Here is a 26,221-nt window from a genome sequence, read left to right on the forward strand (position 1 = left end):
ATATGTCCAGTTGCCTGTTTGTACCGAGATTCATAAGTTCAAACCGCCACGCAATAGATGGTGGTGGTGGCATCTACATCTACACAACGTGAAGAACCAGTGGTGTCTACGTCTACAGGAGATTATACAACTCTTAAAGCCATTCCCTGTGTTTAGTGTACACGCCGTACAACATGTTTGGAATCGACAGGAGTAAAGTTGGACTTACGAACAGACTTCTGGAACCTAACTCGTCCGTAAGTAGAAGAGTCCCTGTATATGGTGGTCACTCTGAACAACGCAAACCCAGCCTCCTTTTTACGATGTTTGGTCCATTAGGACGTTACCAGATGCATCTTTCTGTGCTGACGACCACGCGATACACATTAGATGAGTCACAACAGGTCACGTTTAATACTCTAAACTTGTCTGGAGTAATTCTCATACGGCAGACTTTTCTGCACATTTGCAAAATTACATGTCTATGGGAAAGGAACCATGTGTATGGCATTACAAAGGGTGCTTGGTCGTGTGTGGATGCAGGCTGTTGGCAGTGCCACTGATTAATCAGAATCTTTTTTTTATCCTGGAGGAATCCAATGAGCTATGAAGCTCTTTTCACATATGTCCAGTAGCGGCGGGTCAGCGAGGTGTGTTCAAAAACGATATGAGAGGCAAGACGGAGAAAATGTAAGCATGTTGCTAAAAATACAAAGTACATAGATTCCTGCCGATTTGTCAACAAATGCAAGTTTGGGCAATTCAGCAACAGAACAACAGCACCAGACCACGACAAGACAACGCACAGTCCCTCAATTACATTGCAAATTAAAATCGAAAGTTCAATGCACGATATTTGAAACAAAGTTACTAAATGGCAATATTCCCCTCGAATACCGAATGAACGAGGCTAAGACGCTTGCAGTAATGTTCAAATATGCATCGCAAGCCATTCAGAAGTGGAAGGCCTCACGTGACCACAGGGCACCACGGTGGCTGGGAGATGTTAACTACCTCCCCTGGTACGCAGGAGGTCGTGGGTTCCATCCCAACCCTCACGCATGCTGTATATTTGTCTGCTATAAATGTCCACGTGACGATAAGCCACTTCGTTGAGCTATCATTTGCGATGGCCAGGTCGCTTCTGAAAAACTGCTATATATGCTCAGTGGGCCTTACCTGGTAAAATATAAATAGTTTGTCAATTAGTAAATAAATGAAGTATATAAGTTCCAATTTCATTCATGAATACATTTCCAAGCTTGGGAAAGGCAGTAAAACAATAGCAAAAACAGCCACAGTCCACACCAGGAAAACATACAGTGCGCGGTAAAATTGTACTTTAAAATTGAACTGTGGATACTTTGTTAAGAATACAAAAAATAGTTTAGTTAAAAATAATTTGGTTCGTAAGGACCTGGGTAGTGATCTGCGATTATTGAGTGGGGGTTTGGGAGTCGCTGACTGGGAGGAGTGGGAACGGGTGAAGCCGGATCTGCCACGCGTTGCGCTCACCAACTCGAGCTTTGCCGGGACAGCAACAAACGAAGAGACGGAGAGAGGAGCTACCCCGGGTTTACATCGCCACGACTCACGACGCACACAACACACACGGCACATGCCCAGCGGGAGGAGGGCGATGACCACCCCACAGTGCGATAGCTACGACTCCCCTTTCAATTAGTGAGCCATCCTCACACAACGCTGCACGGAGTGTGCAGTGCTATCAATGAACACGGCACTACCACTGCACGGAGTGTGCAGTGTTATCAATGAACACGGCACTACCACTGCACGCGAGCAATCGGCTGCTTAGTGAGTTACACGGCACGGTACGGAGCTATTAACGCGACACGAACCACAGCGTGTTCCCGGGGTACTCAACTACCTTAGTTTCTCAACTACCGGGATTACTCAACTCAATATTTCAAGAGGCGCAATGCACTGTGGTGAATACGAGACAGTGGTCCTTCATAAATAACATCACCAAACAGTCTTTAAAGAGCAGCATGCGGCACCGGGAGACGCAGATTGCCAACCCCTGAGCTATTCTATTCCTGCCCATGAGGGCAACATGTTCAGGAGCCATAAGCCAATGTCCGAGGTCTGCTGGTCACGACGAGAGGAGCGACCCGTGGCGGTCAGGCAGATCACGAGGTGAGCAGAGGGGTGAGGAGGAGGGCACTTTGGAGGGGGCTGCCAAACCTCGAGTCGCGAGCACACAGCGCCGTCTCGTACAAGACGGCGCACCGATGGGCACCGCCGCTGCTGCCACCGGGCTTGGCCTTCTGCGCCAGTTTTACCAGGTTGGCCATGGGGCCGTGCCCAAGGTTGCGGCAGGAATGCACGCCGTAGTGCTTCCCCACAGCGCAGTCCACGGCCGGCAGCTGCAGAGCACACAGCCAACAACAGAGACCAGGAACCCTCTCTCTTTCGTTTGGAGGCGGCCGAGTTGCTAGCAGCCCTTTTCCACTGGCGCATCCGATCCGTGCCAGCGCGTAGCACCCCCACGGAACGGGTGGTTTTCCATTGGCTATTTGCTGTGCCGATATAAAATCAAACTGTAATACGCCGCCCTTACAAGACCTCTCAAGATGGATCAGGGGCCAAACAGGTCCAGAGGTGGTGCTAATAATAAAGTGTCCATTGCGTACGACGTGAACAGCGTTAATGTGACTGCACAAATTTATGGAAACATGGTCGAGTGGTGGTTCTCGGTTCAAGCCCAGCATCCGCCCTGGTTAATGTTGGCAGTTTATTCACCACAAACAAAGAGATCTGTTTCACAATGTATGATAATAATCCTGTGACGCTGTATTAAAAAAATAGAATTGGCCACGTGTAACCGCATCATGTTCCAAATTTGCTAAATCAGATAAAATACTTGCAAATTACTTTATCGGTGAAAAACCACGTAGGAAAATCAAACATCGCTCCCGAATGGCAGACATGTCCATTCACAGGCCGGTAGTGCGTGCACCACGTGCCAAATAGGAACAAATGCCAATGGGGGGGGGGGTCCCCTCGGGTAGACTGCCGCAGAGCAATGGAATGGTTGAGATGAGACGCTGCTGTAAGGCGCTTTGAGTTGAAGAGTTTATTTCCACGAGCGCCCTAAATCTCCAAATCCTTATCCCCATCTCTGAGCCGCCCCTGTGGCCCCTACTGGGGCCCGTGTCTCACCGCTGCGGTGTCGAGGCTGCCGCACTGGTGGATGAACAGAAGCTTCCCGCTGTGGCTCCAGATCCACCCAGGACAGAGATCACAACCCCAGTCTCCTCCAACAGCTACCACAGACACAACAAATCCGTCAACATCAGTTGGTTGACACCGAGGCGACCGCAAGGCAAACACCGGCTTAAAGCTAAACGATACGCATGGAGCTGCATCTCACAATGCAGTGCACGAAAACTGATTAAATATTACAGATTTAAGTTTGCAAATTAACACAAAATTTGTTCTCAATTTTAGTTTTCCAAATGCGCTATCGGCGTAATGTCAAGAGACAAATAAATCATCCATTCGTAAATCTCGCATAGCCGTGCAGGCCCTGTGTCATAAAATGCAGTGGGTGGCCTTTGATCTTGTACACAATAGGAGCCAACACTTTCACATGAGCTGTGTTATGAGATTGTGTGGCGCACGAGAGTCAAGCTGAAATTGTTATTCTCAGAGATGGAATTAGGAAAATGAAGTGCAAAACCCAAGTTTAATGAGACTGTAATTTTGTGCAGTCGCTGGTGACTGGGCTTGGATGATCGACTTCATAAGACTTGAGACCTCGGTTTCCATCCAAGCGGTCAAAATCCAGATTCAAGCCCAGCATCTCATTATTGCCAACGCACCGCTTTGATATCTGAGCCACCTGGCCGCTTTGCATATATAGTGTTATCATATATGTTATCTGAATGTCACCGCTGCACACTCAATTTTAACGGTGATTTTCAATATCTACCTTTGGGATTTTTATACCTATACCTTTGGGATGTTTGCCAAATTCACAGATATTTTTTAAGAGTGACAAGAGAAAACCCATGCATCTTACGTGACACTTTGTTGCGCTCTGCATTCGCAGTGATTACATGATGCTTAAACGTATTCGAGTTATCGATAAATTAGTTTTAAGTTCGTAATAATAAACTAATATTACCCCGCACAATTTTGGAAACAAACTTAACATTGAGCGCCACTCGGAGGCGATAAGTACACTCAAACTTTGCACGGGCAGTGTCGTACACCTACTTGCTGTACTGCCTCTTACCAGCTGGAGGCGGGTGGGCTCACGCACGCCACGTACGCACCTGGGCGTTGCGATGGAGGATGTCCAAGAAGGAGCCGAGGCCCAGGCTGGGGAGGTCGCGCGAGTCAAAGTGCTCGGCAAGCTGCTTCTCCACGCGTGACAGCGCGGGTAGGCCCAGGGGCTCTGCCATCTTACTTGCGTGGCTCAGCAGACGGACCAGATGCTCGGCTACCGCCTCTGCGAAGGAGAGAAGCAATGCCATTGTAGGAGAGGACAACGATGCTGTAACTCGCTCCAATAGGCTCAACAACTGCAACTCTCTCTCTCTGCCCCCCCCACCCCCACGTCTCATCTACGGCCTCCCGATAAGTTTCATCATCACTCTCCAGATGACTCAAAAAACAAGTTTAACACGAAGGCCTTCGCGACCAATATTATCCATAATAGAGATTTTTGGGTTAGGTCACATAAAAAGCGCATATTAACGCGTATTATTGAGTGCATGTTTACATGATCTAACCCAAAAATTTAGATGATGGACTCAAAAAACCACTGGCAGACTTCTCACTCACACCCGTATGCAAGACAATATCGCCCCAATATTCGAATTGTTCAACTATCTCCCGAACCAGTCCAGGATTAAATTCAAGATCACACTCAGCATTCTGAAGGTCCTCCGTGGTCTGACCCCTTATGTACAATACAAGAAACTACATTTTATTCAGATTGTGCTTTCGATATCGTGTCATGAGACGGAGTATCCACTCGGATCTCTCACGGAGCAGTGGAACCCGTCCTATTGGAGAATGGCCCGCAGAAGAGAACATTACAAAGCTACCTCTGACATTGCTTCTAGTGACCTCTGGTCCACAGAGTAAAGGGAAGCACATTCCAACCCACTCTGAACGTGAGAGTAACGTCCGTCACATGAAAGTTGAGCCGATATTGGACTTGGTCAAATTAGCAGGAAAGTGTTATCACTGACCACGTGCATCGATCGGTTGATCGTTAGTTTGTGGCATAGAGAGCCGCAAAAAATAGATATCTTTGGATCATCCGTCATTTTAATTATCCGCAGCCATCCTCCACGTCATTAGCGCGGACAATCGAGAGTCTACTGTATATGCAAATTTGTCTCCTTACTCCCCGGAGGAGGCGGCGGTCTGGTGTCGGGAGTGCTGATGTTGCCGAGAAACGCGGCCGGTTTCTCCTTGACCACGAGGTCGCGAGGAGTCTCGAGGGAGCCACAGCACAGGGCCAACTGAAACAGCTTCCGGGCCAGCGTGTCCCCTTTCACCTGCCCCAGGAAGTCCTGCACACACTGTTGGTGGAGACAACAAAGGACCCAAACCACGTGCAGCCATATCACTCTGTTGGGACAAATAGAGGGTGACACATGCATAGATGTCCTAACGATTTCAATGCCCCCCTTACTTTTGTCTCAATGTGTGACTGAATTTTGTGAAAGCGATGGCCCTAAATATTATAGAGGAGAGTTAATTCAGTGGTAGAGCAAGTCATTGATACTGGTGGAAGTATCGACAGACTTGAAACGTATGGCGATTATCACTCATTAAATAATTCCGAGAACAAATGTATTTTGGAAAATCTTTGACAAATCTAAGCAGATGCATGATTTTTCTCGCACGGTAATTTTGTTGCATTAAGTCCAGACGCCATGGCCCCACCTTCTTCAGCTTATTCACAAAGATGTCCTCGGCGTTCTGGAAGACCTGCAGCACCATCTCGGCCGCCGGCTGTGTCGTGAACTGTCGGCGAAGATCGGCGCTCGTCCCTGGCAAGGGGAACGACTCCAACAGGTATTTCCTGATCTTGTGTGGCCGGCCCTCCACCTCCTGCTTGATGTCACACTCGATGCGAGCCAGCCCACGGTCCATCGCCTCCCGCTCGCCTTTCTGGGCCTTGCCGATCACCTAAACAAACAACACAATGTTAGCAACTGTGGCGGCCACAGGTGCAGGGCAGTGCTGTAGTTGCGATGATGGAACACGTGATGGACGAGTGGTTCAACAGCGAATGCAAGGTGTGCTGCTAATGTACGATTGCAATCGAGAGATGGGATTGGTGGATCATCCTAGCAGCAGTGGCTTTTGGCAAGCCATCGAACAAAGACAGTCACCGCATCACTCGCTTTCAGATGGGCTTCTGCGGCCAACTGGAATGCTCTTCCTTCCGATATTAGGAAGCCATTGGAGCTATGCACTGTTGTATCTAGGCCCCTTTTCCATCTTAATGTTAACAGGTAATTTTGCGATACATATAGATACATGTTTCTATTGTTTTTTTTTTAATAATAATGAATAAAAACACCAAACCAGGCCTCCGCATGGCATGTGGAGGTTATCTTTAACATGACCCACTAACACGATTTTGACATTAAGAGCCCTCCCAGGGTCAGCGGGAGCAGATAGAGAGCAGAGCACAGCGGATTGCCAGGGGCTGACGTAAACACACCAAGCCAGGGTTACTGGGAGTTTGCGTTAGCCTAGATATAGTTCAGTCAAAAAGCTGATTGGTTCTACATTACTATTAAAGTAACTTAAAATCGGAATTCAACGACAGGGTAGGCTAAAGTTATTGATCTTCACACCAACTTCAATTGAACCCTGCCAATAGCTACATCAATGTAACCATCAACCGTCTATTAATTTAATATGAAATGTATTTCCATATTTTAATAATTTCTATACGACTTGACCCGAAGCCTATAACAATCAGGTTTTCCTAAGTCAACATAAATGCTCTAGCCTCCACCCATACACAAATAATAAGCAGGGTTAAAGTAAGAGTAGAGAGGAAAAGGAATGCAAGCGCACAGCAAAACTGCAACGTAAGCAAAGGGCGATGTTAAACCCAGGGTCGGAGAGAAAGGGAAATCCCGGCCGTCTTTGTATCCCTGCAGCGCGGGGTAGGAGTGTGTATACGCTTGGGGAAACACGAGTCAAACACCACAACGAGAAGCTGACTCAGACCTTGGATTAATACAGAATCATAACTATTGAACTCTGATGAAATGAAATGTAACTTAAAACTTTTTAACCATTTCTTTGTGCGTCGGTGAAAGTCGGAGGGAATATCGCCCCTCCCTCCAGGTTGTGCACCCAGACAGAGAGGCGCCTTCGAGACAATTTATAACATTTGATTGTTTTACTTGTGGGTTTTATGGTAGGAGTATGACAACGGAATATACCGTGGGTGATGCACAAGGACACACACTGACACACGTACGGACACACACGGACACAGATACATACGGACAAATCCTGACACAGCAAAAATCGAAAGAAACCCCGCCTTGTGGGCAGGATCCGAGTGAAGGGATTTTTGGGCATAAAAAGAGGATCCTGAGCATTGAAACATCAGTTCGACAGGAGTGGGTCGGCTCACCAGAGTTCGACCCGGGGGGGGTCGGCTCACCAGAGTTCGACCGGGGGGTCGACTCTCGGGAGACAGTTTGACTCGGAGGAGCAACTCGGAAGAGTTCGACCAGGGGGGTCGGAACTCGGGGAGTTCGACTCGGAGGAGGTCGGAACGCGGGGAGTTCGACCAGTGGGTCGGCTCAGGAGCCGTTCCAATCGGAAACGAGAGCAACAGGTCGCCAGCCGGCGAGCTGCAGAGCAGGGGGCGGCGAGCAGAAGCCAAAGTGGCCCCGTCGCTACCCATTGACGTTGGCAAGACTCGCAGGGTAGTGAGGCGTCACCTAGTGTGATTTCCAAGAGCTGAAAGACAGAGTATTGCTGAAAGATTATTCTACATTGAGTCCAGCTGCAGAGCGACCGACGCACCAAGCAAGAGCTTCTGCAAACCAGAGCAAGAGCACGTGCGACTTGAGTCATCCAGCAGTGGAGAAAAACCTGCTTTCAGCAAACCAGCAACGAGCACGTTCGAGTTCTCCACCCAGAGAGAGGGAGCGTGCCGATGCAGCTCATCCAACAGCGGAGAGAAACTGCTGTCAGCGAACCAGCACGAGCGTGATCGCGCAGCTCATCCAGCAGTGGAGAGAGGTGTCCACTGAGCAGAACTGAGAGCGATCAAGCAACTCTCCCCCGTGGACAGAGGCTGGCTGCTGTGTGGAGGAGGGAACGCCGATACGTATGATGCACAACTCTCACACACCTCACCGCTCTAAAGGGAGCGAGGCTACTTCTACAAGCGATGCCAACTTCAGCGTATGGCAACGCAAAGAATTCCAAACACTGACTATTCAAAACAATTCATATCACTCAAACATACATGGGTCCTTAACCAGAGGCGAACACTCAAGTCCGTGAACCATCTGGCTGTGGAAGCATCGATCGTGTGATAACAGTCTGACATTTATAAGTATATTCATAATTTCCCTCTTTAATATTTTGTTTTGGACTGTACTTCTAATCGCATAAGTTACCAACCGATCCATCAATACGAATTAACCCTTGGAGCCTTCGCCACGGAGCTACGCTCCCGCGGAGGAATCGTGCTAAACCGATTTTCTGATCATACAATCTTATTCACGAATTAATTAATTAATATCCCGTGAGATAACACGTTCCACCGCATACCCTCACACTAAGCCATTTCGGTAATCTTATAGTCTGTCCGGTGGATCTGTTGTTACATTTATGCCTTTGGAAATAATAACTGTTTGATTGTCTTTTTATATGAATACCGTGGCATGTTAATCAATCGCCTGTGATAATGTGCTGACCATTTCAAGCACAATGATCGTTCATATTATAATGTATAAGCTTTTGTGTAGCATAGCATTTGCATGTCCTGACTCTCTCACTAACAGCAATCGCTTTATGCGGGGTCCATGTGTTATCAAAGTGAAATCGTACAGTCGTTGATGATACTGTCTTGATACCGTGTGGATACCGTGTTGAAGTTCCGAGATTGAGAGTTCACATACATATTATAGTTAAGGTTTAATTAGAAAATAAATTGATTAATACAGAAGTGGTCGTGTGATTCTTTCCTGAAATTTTTGCATAAGATCTGTATCCTGCGACGAGATATGAACTCGGGAACCTAAACTATAAACACACCAATCCACACTCATTAAACTTTAAAGCGAATGATATGAACTTGGGACCTAAAATATGAACACTCGGGGAGTGTTAAAGCGAGAATCATTGTATTATGCTGATCAATAATACGAAGTTAGACAACGAGGCCGAATTGACACTAGCGTAACTGCACACGATTGATTGCGTTATCCTGATTGATAACCCCACCTCGTCAACGAGGCGGGGTTATCAATCATTAACACAACCACACCCACTCGTATAAATGAATACGATTACCTCTCTAATTAGCATAGTTACACGCATAATTACACGAATTAGCATAATTTCGGATTAATTATGCAAATTTCGAATTTCATTTAATTTTAATTATTTTTCATCAATTTTCACACACCCACATATACAACAGCACTTTTAAATCTAGATTGAAAACAATGTCTTTAGAACTGCTTTTTGTGTTCAGTTTGTTGTCCTCCACACCTCCGATTAGCACAGTTGGCTACGTACAGTGCGAAAGAAGTTCAACATATATACATGTGGTTTTACCCAATCCAGTCATTTCTGAGTACTTGTTTAGATTTGCAAATTTTGATTCTGACGCCGGCACACATGTCCTCCTCATTCATTGATAACAACACGGGATTTTTTTTTACATTATTTGTGAAGCATATAGAAATGCAGTTTTGGATAATACACCCGCAATATTAACTAGGGCGACTCCTGGGATCGAATCGCGAACCTCTGAAACAAGCGACAAATGCACAACCACTCGGGAAAGAAGATTTCTGTAAGGAGTGGTACAGTAAAATAGGCCTCAGCCTTCTATACGATATATATTAACATGATGTACTTACACGAGCAGTTACTTCAGTGCTCTTGTCGCAGCACTGCACCCACAAAACTGAAGTCGTGTTGGAAGTCTGTCTCAGACTGCATGACAAAAGGATACACCACATTCACTTGACAGGGAGACACGTGTGAAACTTGTGTGCCTGAGCAACTGAGGATAGCTCAGCATTGTGGCCGTGTAAGGCAAACGCAGGGGCGGGGGAATATTGGTAAAAGGCTGATGCAGTGTCACTCTCAGGTGTGAACACAGCGACACGTACGTTGTGGCTGTGTGTCAGCAATTCCAGAACGCATTTAATTCAGAAAGTAAACCCCCTCAAGGGCAACAACAATACATACTTGAGGCAATCTTGATTTGAAGCTTTCGCGACTGCAGGAATCCACACTCTTTGGTTCTTTCGGTAAAGTCACGTAAAATCGAGGAGGAGGCCGCTTTCCTACCTTACAGTTACACGCTAATTTCTCACGTTAACATCACTAGCCCTGGCCACTTCTTTATGACCCATGGGCTACACACATTTCAAACCATTTAAAACAGTCTGCCTCAGCAGCACACCAAGGCTTTCCCACCTGATGACGGACGCTTGTGTTGCGCCCGAAACGTCGTGATTTATTTTATTTTATACCTACGTGACTCTACCGAAAGAACCAAAGAGTCTACTTGAGGCATCCAATAATAATAATACAATTCGCAGTCAACAAGCGACGCAATGCATACACACGTACACACACACACGCTCATACACGCAGGCACGGCACGTACGGAAATGCCCAGAGGTATGCTGGTGATACGGATGCCCAGATCGTGAATATCCGGAGCCCCGTATCGTTCCATGAGATGCTTCAGCAAGTCCGGCACCTTGAAGCGTGCCATCACTCCTTTGCCTCGGGAGCTGCGGCTCTTGGCCACGAAGGTCCTAAACTCTGCCGCAAACAACAACAACAACACGAGCGGGTTACGCAGAGCGCATGCTAGGGGAGCAACGACGACGCATTGATTCGGACGTGATCATTCATCCTGAAGATCGCGATATGCACACCGGATCGCGTGCGTAAGAATTTATGTTTTAGATTTGTATACGTTGCGTGTCATTGTTTCACATTGTCCAACACGCACCCACTCCAGTCACTAGAGCCGGCTGTGTTCACGTTTTAAAACAAGGCGTTGAATCTAGAATTTATTTACGAGCCCTCAATCGCGATAATCAATTGATTCGCGACATGGGTGGCTGGGGTGGCGCGTATCGCTTCTGTTTATGTCTGCAAGGAATCACTTGCTGAGCCTTCGTATCATTTCAAATACCAAACAAATTCATGCATCAGTAGCACTGGGGCCTTGAAAAAGGGAAAAAAAATCCGATAAGCGACGTTTTGGGCAATGACCCTTCTTCATATTGCATAGAAAGGCCAGAGAGATTGAGTGAACAATAAGAATTGGAAACTGCACTTCACAGCGATTACCGTGTTTCAAAAGTTATTAGGTAACCATTCATATGAACCTTATGGCGGGACCCCGGGGTCTCATAAGTCCCCGGCTCTTGCATAAACATTATATTATAGGTTATATATAATGTAAACATTATATTATATACAATGTAAACATTGTGTTATAATGTAAACATAAACTTTGCTTTTTTTCACCAATGGGTTTGAAGGATGGTGGCAAGTGTTGTCTTGTTAAACTATGCCTTTAAAACTGAAAACTACTTACCTACAGTAGCTCTATTTACATACACTATCTAAAAAATAATTTACTCCCCTCTGTCAATCATCGTGTTTCTCAGTGTGGATTTGTAAACACACTTGTTAAACAATACATAAAATAGTACGCGTTTTCAATGCGCTGTTCATATCGTAAAATGCGTTTTTACAAATGTGACTCTACAGCAGTTGCAGAGCCGCACTTTTATATAATTCAGGTCAAAGCCAGATAAACAGTGGAGGATAAACATCGCATGAAGGCGGGGCAATTGTTGTGCAATCATTTCAGGTCAAATTTACAGGTGCGTTTTATTCATGCCACACAGGTAGAGAGTTGAGAGTGAAACCTGGCCCACTGGCATCGTGAATCATGGATCATGAGTCACCCGGACTTGTTGTGTTTGTTTATGGTTGCTATACAAGCCATCAAATCTACACCACGAAGAGAGTTGATGAACAAGTAGGAGAGTGTGTAACTGGATTACATTCATGTGCACAGGCGTTTCACATGTGAATATAAAATAAATAACGTCGACTCAAACGCCACTCTTTAGGATTTGGCACACTCAATAACATTTTAATTGATAAATTAAGACCAACAAACCATAATCAAATGGGTCATGCATCGATGTACCAATTGTGGTTACGGACTGCTAAAAAAGAAAATGATGAATGCAGATTCGAAGCGAGTTTAAACGTGAATCTACACCATTTAAATATATTTTAAACAACCCGTTGCAAACATGACAGTAATTTGAAATGTAGCACTGTACATCAGAACAATTTGAAAGACGTTAGAGATTTGAAACTGTCCAAAAAGAAAGGAGGAAAATAAATGTATTTTTACATAATACAGGTTTTTTGGGTAAGATTGCATAAATATAAAAATATGTCGGTAAACCCACCACCACCCGACACAGCCAATTAGTAAGGTTCGTCACAAACAGAACATGCCAATTCGTTACTAGTACAGCACACCGGTTGTGTGTTAGAGAGCAAAGCCACAACATTAACAATCTGAGTACGTCGTTTCGCCAGTAATTACAACCAGCATCATCAGGAGGCAGCCAGAATTGTGGATTTTAAAATGTAGATTTATTTAAATCTAAATTAAAAAAACATATAGAGAAACTGGAACATTATTATTACAGAATTTGGTGAGACATGTCGAAAAGAGAATGACTCCAGCTTAGCTTGCAAGAACTAAGAGACACAGTGTGGCCATGTGGCCTTAATGAGAGAGACTCACTCCAGCTTAGCTTGCAAGAACTAAGAGACACAGTGTGGCCACGTGGCCTTAATGAGAGAGACTGACTCGAGCTTAGCTTGCAAGAACTAAGAGACAGTGTGGCCATGTGGCCTTAATGAGAGAGACTGACTCCAGCTTAGCTTGCAAGAACTTAGAGACACGGTGTGGCCATGTGGCCTTAATGAGAGACTCACTCCAGCTTAGCTTGCAAGAACAAAGAGACAGTGTGGCCATGTGGCCTTAATGAGAGAGACTGACTCCAGCTTAGCTTGCAATAACTAAGAGACACAGTGTGGCCATGTGGCCTTAATGAGAGAGACTGACTCCAGCTTAGCTTGCAAGAAATAAGAGACACAGTGTGGCCATGTGGCCTTAATGAGAGACTCACTCCAGCTTAGCTTGCAAGAACTAAGAGACACAGTGTGGCCATGTGGCCTTAATGAGAGAGACTCACTCCAGCTTAGCTTGCAAGAACTAAGAGACACAGTATGGCCATGTGGCCTTAATGAAAGACTCACTCCAGCTTAGCTTGCAAGAACTAAGAGACAGAGTGTGGCCATGTGGCCTTAATGAGAGAGACTGACTCCAGCTTAGCTTGCAAGAACTAAGAGACACAGTGTGGCCATGTGGCATTAATGAGAGAGACTCACTCCAGCTTAGCTTGCAAGAACTAAGAGACACAGTGTGGCCATGTGGCCTTAATGAGAGAGACTGACTCCAGCTTAGCTTGCAAGAACTAAGAGACACAGTGTGGCCATGTGGCCTTAATGAGAAAGACTCACTCCAGCTTAGCTTGCAAGAACTAAGAGACACAGTGTGGCCATGTGGCCTTAATGAGAGAGACTAACTCCAGCTTAGCTTGCAAGAACTAAGAGACACAGTGTGGCCATGTGGACTTAATGAGAGAGACTGACTCCAGCTTAGCTTGCAAGAACTAAGAGACACAGTGTGGCCATGTGGCCTTAATGAGAGAGACTGACTCCAGCTTAGCTTGCAAGAACTAAGAGACACAGTGTGGCCATGTGGCCTTAATGAGAGAGACTTACTCCAGCTTAGCTTGCAAGAACTAAGAGACACAGTTTGGCCATGTGGCCTTAATGAGAGACTCACTCCAGCTTAGCTTGCAAGAACTAAGAGACACAGTGTGACCATGTGGCCTTAATGAAAGACTCACTCCAGCTTAGCTTGCAAGAACTAAGAGACAGAGTGTGGCCATGTGGCCTTAATGAGAGAGACTGACTCCAGCTTAGCTTGCAAGAACTAAGAGACACAGTGTGGCCATGTGGCCTTAATGAGAGAGACTGACTCCAGCTTAGCTTGCAAGAACTAAGAGACACAGTGTGGCCATGTGGCCTTAATGAGAAAGACTCACTCCAGCTTAGCTTGCAAGAACTAAGAGACACAGTGTGGCCATGTGGCCTTAATGAGAGAGACTGACTCCAGCTTAGCTTGCAAGAACTAAGAGACAGTGTGGCTCAGAAAGCGTGTTGTGACGGAGCGCGTTCCGCGTTGTGCGAAAAGCGTTCCCTAAATTAAAGAAAACGCGTTGTAGTGAAAACGCGTTATCGTGTGAACATTTGGGACAGACCCAGGTGTTGTGGGTTAACTCCCCGAGGTAAACTTTCTTCCAAATTTGTGTTTTATACGCCTTGTGCTCCGCCAATAATTGTTGTGAGTGTCGCTCCTCTGCCCTCTGTTGTTCATGGAGAGAGACTGCACCCTAGTGCCCAGTATCTTCCTCCGCGAGCCTCTTCAAAATGCTGATCTTGACACCGCTGGAAGCAGTCATCGGCCTTGACCTCACCCCACAACAGTGCAATTTTAACAGCTCAACATCAAAACACGATGATGGGTCGCTTGCACCAATCGCACAGCACCACAGCATTGACTCTCAGCTGTTACTTGTGTAGAGGGGGTCACGTGTGTCACCATAATTGCCCTAATCCTGAAACTCGTGCTGCGTAATATTTTCCTTGCCATATTATCTGTGACACACATAATGAGGACAACCGGTAAGTCAAACGAAACCAGAGGTGGGAAACCTGTTCTTAATATTATTAATTTCAGGCAATGTGAACACGACTTTTAGAAACACCGATGCAGCTATACACATGCCAGATTGTCCAGAAATTCAGTTGATACTAATAGGGTTTATTTGCCAGTATTGTACATTATTTAAATTACATTTGTTTGGGCGGCAGGGTGGTGCAGTGGTCACGCCCGTGCATGACATCTTCTGAAGGACTGCCTGGCTTCGCTTTTCTAATTATGGTCCCTTTCTCTGTATGGGTTTACTCCCATGGCAAAACAACAACAACATACAATGTAACTGGTACTAGCCAAACATCCAAATTACTCCTGCGAAAAGTTGGCAGGCCCCTCCTGAACAAGAGTCTTGAGACTCAGTGAGATTGCTTGTGTGGCGATCGAAACGTCGTGATCCATTATTATTTTTTCTACCTACGTGACTTTACCGAAAGAACCAAAGAGTAAGGATTCCTGCAGTCACGAAAGCTTCAAATCAAGATTAATGAGTGTTTACATGTGGGAGGAAATCGGAGCACCTGGAGAAATCCAAGCAAATGGGGGGGGGCCAACGCTCTATCACAAATCTACAGATGGAATAGGCGGAGTCCACATTATTCGACACTGCCTTCTCTACCTCCTTGACGACCAAGGGGTGGGAGTTGTCGCAATATTTTTGTAATCCACCAACCCTCACCTCTACGCAGTCGTGGATTACAGGCATACATAGCCACCACAACCACCCGGCTAAAGTAGCTGTAATGCACATCTAAAATTCTACAAAAGTTGATGGGGCAAAGGTCGTAGGTCAATTGGTTTGATTTCTATGCGCATTAACCAGTCTCTAACGTATGCACATTTAGATTTGCATTCAGCCGCCAATGGAACAGGTGGAGTCCAAAAGCTAAGTGGATGTACTGATTGTATCTTCATTGCGGGACTCATCCAGCAGTGGATTGACATGGGCTTCAGGTATCCACGTGTGGACGGGCAATAAACACTGGGGCCACCTGGCGGTAAATGTTTGCCGGTGCACATTGGGACCGGCTCACACGTCTCTGGCCCCAGGCAGCCCCCAGCCACTGGCGTGCAACACAGCGAAGGGAATCTCCCACCAATGAGAACCACGCACAACCCATGGTGCAGTCCTATAACTTGGACTCCTAAACACAACAAAACCCATAGCCGCCAACCCACACGGTTTACCCGTATTCTGTTGGGGGAAAGTGAGTGTGTTTCTCCCTTGTGATGGGACTTTGTAGGATGAACGTTGAGATTTATAAGGGGCACGGGGGGACCAACAAGGTCTGAATTGGTCTGTAATAAGGTAGGCACTGATAAGGGGTTGACAGCGATGCACACCCCACACAATACAAAACGGCAAGCGGCCAGCAACAACAAAAAATTATAATACATAACTGTCCAATGAGTAATTAGATCATTAAGATCAAAGAAACGTGTTCCTTAAATTGATCAAGTTTATTGTTGCAAGAGTTTGGGAAAACAGGAAGACCGGGTGTGGATTCCAGAGTGGAGCAGTGCAAACTGATAAATCTGAAAAGAAGAGTGAGGTGACCTGCATGGTGGTGAGCCGGTGGGTGAGTAAATGGGTGAGTGTTTGAGTAAACGAGTGGAGGAGTGAGTGATAGGGTGATTGAGTCAGTGACCGGATGCGTGAGTGACTGGATGCGTGGGTGACTGAATGCGTGGGTGATAGGATGATTGCGTGGGTGACTGAATGAGTGGGTGACTGAATGAGTGGGTGAGTGGATGAGTGCGTGATTGAATGGGTGACTGGATGAGTGGGTGACTGGATGAGTGGGTGACTGGATGAATGGGTGACTGGATGAGTGGGTGATTGGATGAGTGTGTGATGGGATGATTGACTGAGTGACTAGCTGAGTGTGTGATTGAATTAGTGACGAGATGAGTGTGTGATAGGGTGATTGAGTTAGTGGGTGACTGGATGATAGGGTGATTGCGTGGGTGACTGGATGCGTGGGTGACTGGATGAGTGGGCGACTGGATGCGTGGGTGACTGGATGAGTGTGTGATAGGGTGATTGAGTTAGTGACTGGATGAGTGGGTGACCGAGTTGTTTAGTTGAGTGCGTTCTTGTGACCTGCGGTGAGGCGCGGTGGTTGAACGCGGAGTGGATGAGATGAAGCGGTCAAAGTGTCTGGTAGACCGAGTCCCTTAACGTGGGTGGAGGGGGGAATCAACGAGGGGAAGTTCACTGCAACATTCACCACGGTGGTGCTAGTAGTCGCAGCGAAAAAAAAGTGATACAGGGCTGAATGAATGAAGGTTGAGGCGAGGATGCAAGATGGTGTAGAGGAGGCAAAGAGGAGGGTACAGGAGGTGAGGTGTTGAAGTGGCGTAGTGAGGAGGCGTAGAGGAGGTGTAGAGGAGGCGTAGAGGAGGGTGCCCCGCTCTTGGCGTTGATCTTGGTGAACACGTGTCCGCGCCCCGTCTCGTAGCTCTGCCCGGTGCTGATGCAGCCTCCACCGGCCGAAGCGCCCAGCGTCCTCGCTGAGTCCGTGCCCAGCTCCGCTCTGAGCAAGCTCTCCATTGCGCGCCGTCTGCTCGCAGCAACAGACACAACGATAAACTCCCCCCCCCCCACCCGGTCCCGTGTGGCCTCTAAATACTTATTTCCTTGTGAGAGGTGATTTATCGGACGAAGTCTAAATGGTAAAATAACACACACAGCATCTACTGAAAGGGAACGCATACTGATGCCTATCTGAATGCAGATTCGGATCATCACCCCGCACAGAAAACCTCTCTCATCACGATGCTCATACATCTGGCTAAAACAGTGTCAGATGGTGAAAGTCTGAGGAGAGAGATTAAACATGTCAAAGAAATGCGACGATTGAATTTCTATACTCTTTGGTTCTATTCGGTAAAGTAACATAGGTAAACAAATAAAAGAAAGCATTATTTTTTTTTATTGCTTTATTTGATTTTTTCATTGCTTTATTTTTTTTACCTACGTGACTTTACCGAATAGAACAAAAGAGTATGGATCTTTGCAGTCACGAAAGCTTCAAATCTAGGATTGAATTTCTACAATAATGCTCAAATTAACAGAGCAGTGAATGCCAAACCAACATCGAGCAGCAATACTGCTGAAAGTGATCAGGTTATTAAACAATTAAAATACCATATATCGTGGGAGTGACTGACAAATTAGCTCGACTTTTGGAAAAGCTAAAAATCTAAGTACGATTTGGCACGGTACACAAAATTCAAAAAATTGTATCTTGTACTAAAGATGAATTGCCTAAGTCATCAACAGATGGTATGTATTGGATTAATTGCTTATGTGGCAGATGTTATATTGCACAGACGGGATGTAACATTAGCGCAAGACTAAAAGAACACCAAATAAGTATTAAAAACAATCAAACAAAACTGTTGGAAGTTGCGGTACATGTTTGTCAACAAGGACACTTAATTGATTTTGATAACGATGAAGTGTTGTGTAAAATTTCGATTTAAAGCTTTCGTGACTGCAATGATTCATCTTCTTTGGTTCTTTCGGTAAAGTCATGTAGAATGAGAATAAAATAATAAATTGATAAAATAATATTATTGTGTTATTTTATTTTATCAATTTATTATTTTAATCTCATTCTACGTGACTTTACCGAAAGAACCAAAGAAGATGTTGTGTAAAACTAATTATTACTGACCAAGACTAATTTGAGAATTCATTGAAACTGAGAAAAATGTTATTATTTTAACCTCTCTGACAGCTACAGGCTTAGTGCGGCCTGGAAGCGTATTATTAAGTAATTGTGATTGTAAGATGAGGAGATGAAGGCAGAAGAAGAAGACGTGGGGCGATGTGGTGATGCGGTCGAACGTGGTGGCCCGAGGAGCCGAGGGAGAGATGGCGCGGGACGGGGCGGTGTGGAGAAGGTGGCAAGGACGGCGGACCCCACGTGAGTGGAACAAACGCGTGGAAGAAGAAGACATCTCACATTTATCATTACTTATAGAGGAAACATACAAATTTAATTATTACTAATCAATTATATAATTTCAATAATCCCCCTCCCCGCCTCTGATTTCTGCACCTGATGGGTTCAGTGATGACATCGCCTTTCTCTATTTAAGACCGGAAGCAGGTGGATGGCTTCACTATTCTGGCAAATCGCCCGATGATGCTGGATGTAATTACCAGTGAAACGTCATACTCATCTTGTGGATTTACTCTCCAAAATACCGGTGGGCTGAAGTAGTAACTAAGTGGAGTTTTGTTTACGTGACAAATTCCTTACTAATTGGCTGTGTCAGGTGGTGTAGGGTTATGACACATTTATACTTACACGATCTAACCCAAAAACCTTTGTTATGAAATTTGGACAATTTATTAAATATATTGTATACCAGAAAAAACAGCAATTGACTAAACATATACGGCAATAGATGTAACCTCGCAGCAGTGAACGTGACGAAATTTCATCATGGAAATGTCCGCTGCACAAAACCTTCCGTTCATCACCCCACACGTGGTACCTCAGCCTCAGGATGAAATAAATCATCAGGGAGTTCTCCGTGAGCATCGTGCGCGCTCCAAATCCAGAGTTGAGCCGTGGTCTCGGCACCCAGCCAGCCGCCTTCTCTTCTTGGGGCAGTCGGAGTCCAGCGCGCTATCGAAGGGCACGTGGTGAACGCTCAGGACGTGTCTCTTGAGCTTCGACTTATGCGTCGCTCCGTACGAGCAGTCACTGCATGGGAAGGGCTTTTCCTCTGGAACACAAGACATCCACCGTTGAGCACACGCACGCGCTAATACATAATTTATTTATCACCATGCAGTGGATGCCATAGCATTACTATGTATATGGGACGTTTTATCAATCACGGTTGCTGACCACAGGCCCAAAGGCCCAAAATGCCAAATGGCCAGCAACAAATACCTCCGATTAGCACGGTTGGCTACGTATGGTACGAAAGAAGTTCAACATACGTACAAATAGTAGAAAAGCAAGATACTGATTTCCTGAAAAATATCATAATACATTTTTGAGGCTTATTTTGAAGCCCCAACATTTTGCACTTCTTCGTGTGGTTGATGTTGATGCAGAGCAACAACTATAATTTAACATTGAGGTGGTTGAGCCAGATTATTCTATTACAGCTCATTAATTACACAATAATTACCTGCAATAGAACGAGTAAATACACATGGAAGTTAGGTGTTAGTACAATGAAGAGGAAATTCCCATTGTGGAAATGACTCGGTCTATACATTCAAAAATGTTCCCTAAATTTACCCACTTGTTTAAGTAAAATTTACCCCGGTTAAGAAATAGATACTTCTTGGAATTTGTCAAGCAATGTATTTTGCTCAGTTTCCTTCCAATGGTGCTATTGGCTCCATGTCATGAGATGAAGTATCCCTGTGCAACTCTCACACAGCAGTGAACCACCTCATGTAAGGGAACAGCTCGTGGAAGGAGATATCATTGCACTACTCATGACATCCCTTCGTGACCGTTTTTTATCCACTAGGAGGTTATTGCAATTTCCTACACATCACGCGACATCAGAAGTGTTTGCTGGAAGAAGTTTGGTAACTGGATAAGACCATCAATGAGAAGCCAGTTTAATCATGGCTTGGTGACTGAAACCCAGAGTTTCACGGTTTAACCCAACATCCGAGCAGCACCACATCAGATCTCTAGACTCCTCAGCGCAGGCATACAGATATAGTCAACATATGCGTACATTAACTAATTTGTGAAATTATGAATTACATCCAAATGAAATGTATTGTGTGCATTACTAGGACGTACCTAAAGGTGCCAGGTTGGGTTCATCCACCTTGGGGATGCTCTGCTCCACGCAGCCTCCTGCTTCCGTGCAGTCCATCCTCTTGATGTCCGAATTCTGGCTGTTGCTACTGCTGCAATTGGTGACGCTGGTGGTGGTCTTCTTTCTTTTAATGGGCTTAGGTCTACTTCGCTTTTCCTTCTTCTTCTGCTGCAAGGCCATCAACACTTTCATGCTCGTCATAGGATCGAGAGCAGCGTATGGTTTATTCTCACTGACTGGTGAAGCAGTTTGTTGACGTGGAACTAGGCCAAAGCATTCAAGAAAATTGGATTTCATGTCATTTATCTTAACGCCGCTATCTTTGTCGAAGTGTAATCATGTTCAGGCTTCGGTCTGTACAAGAACTGTGCGTGAAGACTTTCATGAGTTTTAAGGATTTCAATAGGACTTAAAAATCCGCAGACTGAGCACATCTCATAGGGCGACGGTGGATTCAACACCGCATTGGCAAAACTGCCGTTATTCACCAAGCCTGGTGCACCCTTTATCATGTAATCCTTCTCATGGGTCTTCAAATGCCTTTTTAATTTTCCTAGCTGATCAAACCTTTTTCCGCATATGCCGCACCATTGATCACGGGTCTCCTTGTGCGTTCTTACGTGGGCTTCTAGGCACCATGCCAGCTGGATTTTTTTCCCACAGACGTCACAAGAGATGAGTTTTTTCGTTCTTGTAATTCTACCGGATTGAGGTGGGGTTGAGACGGGTGCTGGTGAAGTGCCATCGATGGTAAAGGCAATTCTCCCAGCACCACCTTGACTCGCAGCGGAGTTGCTCTCGCACATCTGAAACAAAAGACAAAGGTCACGCGCATGACACCCGTGTCACGAGTGTACTCACAAAGGCATACTTAAGGTGACATAAGATTCATATATACTACAACTCATTATACCAGAACTCCACAATATTGCAGTTCCTATCATGTACGATTTTACTCCTCTTATCCACCCAAATAAGATTTTGTTTAACAACAATGACGAACTACCTCCATTTTCCTAATGTTGCCCACCAAATAGGCCTTTCTGAATATACACACCAACAATATAATGATGGCACCACACGTTCACTCCACTATTCACAACACTCTGACTCGCAATCTCCATATAAGATTGTAATATCATTTCTGTACGAGGGCCCGTCAAAAAGTTTTGAGAATGGACACTTTTTTTTACAAACAACTACGTCAAATAGTCTTCAATAAAAGTACAGTATAGTACTATTAATGGCACTTATAACTGAACGTCATTATCTCTCATGCTAATTATTACAATGTTAACTAGTTACCCAGGAAAGCTTCATTGAGTCTAAGTACTGCATTTTCAGAAAGGTCCCATTGCATTGAGATGTTTGTGTGAGTGGAACCCAGAGAGACCCCACCTTGCATATGGGGAAATAACACAACTTCACACAGATGGATTCAACCCACAAGCTCAAAGCATTCCTTGTTTAACAAAGTATTCAGCGTAATGTTTAATATAATTTATTTGGTAATATATAGTATCGTAATTGTATAGTCAATATATAGCAGTGTGGTATACAGTAGGGTTGGTAAAATAATACAGTGTAATATTATTATAATCTAAGGTATAGGGTAGTATATAGTAACGCTGCGTATAATTCAATGTTGGGGTCTGTCTATGGCAGTTTATAATAAAACATTATTTGGAGGCATATTATAATAATTTTTGCGACATAGAAGTGTAATGTATAATGACGTATTGTTAGTAGCTCAGCTTAGTGGAGAATTTATTGAGTACATTGATTATATTGATGTAGTTTATATTTAGTTCTTTCACATCGGTTTGTTGTATGATAGTTGGGTAGTTGCAGTTCTTTAGCGTCAATATACTAAATGCCTCAGTTGATATATAAACTCTGACTTTAACATAGCTACTTCCGTGACAAGTTACATGCTAATTCCTCGCATTAACATCATGCTAATCTCCCAGTTACATGCTAATTTCTGACGTTAACATCCTGCTAATATCTCACATTAACACAGCTACTTCAATGCTAAATTATTCTGTTGATATGTAAACTCCTTTGTCAAGGCGCTCTGCTCCTCCCACCCAGCTTAAAATACGCTGCCAAGCTTAGCAGTGTTCATTGGAGCGCTGTCTTTCCGACAGTTCTGTTTCTTCACCTGAGGAAGGCTACTTGTGTTGTGGCCGAAACGTCGTGAGAATTTTATTGTTTAATTTAATTATTTTATTATTTCCCTTCGACGTGACTTTACCGAAGAACCAAGAAGATGAATCCCTGCAGTCACGAAAGCTTTAAATCGAAATTTATTCAAATCAAGTTGTTTTCTTTTTACCACAGTACTTTATGGAATCCTGAAGAATAAATGCAATTTTAGAAGTATTAAACTACACTTGAAGATGTGTGAGAATGTAATTCTGCAGATGCAAGCACAGGCAAACTCGTATCTGCATATACAAGCTTCTGGGCCTCCTCACTTCACCAAACCCGCATTGACCGGCATGGTGAAGTATGGTTAAACAACTCCCACGAACGACATGGTGTGGGGGAGGCCTCTATCAAAACGCTGGATCGACAAAGGGCTGATACATGTCACGACATTGTTTGTTAAGATCGTTCTCTCGTCAGCACAAGCCGTCTATGTGGACAATAGAGGACACGACACACGTGTACACGATGTTTGTGTGCGTATATTCAGCGTGTGTATCACGTAATAATTATATAAGGTCGCGATTATGCTCAAAACGAACCAAATGTATAACATCACGAATAACTTTGGAAGTCTCCAGAGCCTGAACAATATTTGAAGTAGACACTGACCCAGTTACTATTAATAGCTCAGATGTGTAGGCTTTGACTTTAACATAGCCATTTCTGTGACCAGTCACAAGCTAATCACTCAGTTATTTCAATGCTAAATTCTCCTAGTTATTTCAATGCTAAATTTTCCTGTTTGATTTTTACTAGGTGCCTCTGTGAATGTGTATGCTTTGACTTTAACATAGCCATTTCTGTGACCAGTCACAAGCTAATCACTCAGCTATTTCAATGCTAAATTCTATGCTAATTCATTTGTCAAGGGGTGCCTCTGTGGATGTGTATGCTTTGACTTTAACATAGCCATATCTGTGACCAGTCATAAGCTAATCACTCAGCCATTTCAATGCTAAATTCAATGCTAATTCCTTTGTCAAGGCGCTTTATTTCTTCTCACACAGCTTAAAGGTCTCGATCTGAGCTTGGCTTTGTTCGCTCCAGCGCTGTCCTCCAGACAGTCTCGTCCCTTCACCTGATGAAGGCCGCTTGTGTTGTGGCCGAAACGTCGTGAGAATTTTATTGTGTCATTTTATTTTTTCAATTTATTATTTTATTCTCATGCTACGTGACTTTACCGAAAGAACCAAAGAAGATGAACCAAGATTATGGCGTGTAGATGCTGCCATCTGCCGGCCACCAACGTGGCGTGTAGATTCTGCAAATTGAAAAATTAAAATAATAAATTGAAAATAATAAGCAAAAATCCAGATTCATATTCTTGGTTCTTTCGGTAAAGTCACGTAGATTTAAAAATAATGAAATAACTTTAACAAAAAATAAATCGGAAATAATAAAATTACTTTTATTTGTAATTTTTAAATTGGCATAATCTACACGCCATATTCTTGGTTCTTTCGGTAAAGTGACGTCGATTTGAAAATAAAAATAAAATAATTAAATGAAAATCATGAATTGTTATTATTATATTTTGATTTAAAGCTTTCGTGACTGCAGTGATTCATATTATTGGTTCTTTCAGTAAAGTCACGTAGAAGGGAAACAATAAAATAAAATAAATATTTTTAAAAATATTATTTAAATTTTTACTTTTCTTTTATTATTTATATTTTCTATCTACGTGACTTTACCCAAAGAACTAAGAATATAGCGTGTAGATTCTGCCAATTTAAAAATACAAAAAAATAAATGGAAAATAATAAAAGCTTTTATTATTTTCAATTTATAATTATAAAATCTAAATTTTGTTTCATTTTTTTTTATCTCTGTGACTTTACCGAAAGAACCAAGAATATGAATGTGGGTTTTTTGCTTTTATTATATTCCATTTCACACTTTTTATTTGATTTGATTTGATTATTTTTTTTATTTTCTATCGACGTGGCTTTACCGATAGAACCAAGAATATGGCGTGTAGATGCTGCCAATTTAGAAATTAAAATAGATTGAAAATAATAATCAAAATCCAGATTCATATTCTTGGTTCTTTCGGTAAAGCCATGTAGGTTGAAAATAAAAATCATAAAATTAAATAAAAAATACAAAAGATAAATGGAAAATAATGAAAGCTTTTATTATTTTTAATTTATTATTTTAATTTGTATTTTTTTTTAATTGGCAGAATCTACACGCCATATTCTTGGTTCTTTCGGTAAAGTAACGTCGATTTGAAAATGAAAATAATAGAATTAAATGAAAAAATACTAAATCATGATTTTTTTTACTTTTCTTTATTATTTATATTTTACCCAAAGAACCAAGAATCTGGCGTGTAGATGCTGCCACCTGCCAACGTTGTTGGCCACCAGATGGCAACATCTACACGCCATATTATTGCTTCCTTCGGTAAAGTCACGTAGATAGAAAATAATAATAAAATTTAAAAAATGAAAATTATGAAAGCTTTTATTATTTTTCAATTTATTATTTGTATTTTTAAATTTAATTATATTATTTTTATTTTAAAATCTACGTGACTTTAACGAAAAAACCAAGAATTCGGCGTGTAGATGTTGCCACCTGCCGGCCACCAACGTGGCGTGTAGATTCTGCCAATTTAAAAATTAAAATAATAAATTGAATATAACAAAAGCTTAAATAATATTAAAAGCTTTTATTCAATTGATTATTTTAAAATTGTATTTTTTTTTATCTCCGTGACTTTACCGAATAAACCAAGAATATGAATGTGGGTTTTTTGCTTTTATTATTTAAAATTTCACATTTTACTTTGATTTGATATTTTTTTTATTTTCTATGGACGTGACTTTACCGAAAGAACCAAGAATATGAATTCCTGAAGTCACGAAAGTTTGTCACAATCTACACCCAACAATGGTGGCCAGCAGTTGGCAGCATCTACACGCCAGATTATTGCTTCCTTCGGTAAAGTCATAATACTGGTAGGAACGAAGTTGTAAACTGAGTGTACCAGCCTGCAATAGATGAATGTGTCCGTCCGTCCCCTTTCAATACTTTAACGAAGTGAAATCTCGTGCTGTTGGGTGTAAAATCAGCAATAGGCAGCGCAGAGACTTGCCC

This window comes from Petromyzon marinus, chromosome 11, assembly GCF_048934315.1.
Source record: "Petromyzon marinus isolate PM22_M1 ecotype Great Lakes invasive population chromosome 11, UKy_Petmar_22M1.pri1.0, whole genome shotgun sequence".
NCBI lineage: Eukaryota > Metazoa > Chordata > Hyperoartia > Petromyzontiformes > Petromyzontidae > Petromyzon > Petromyzon marinus.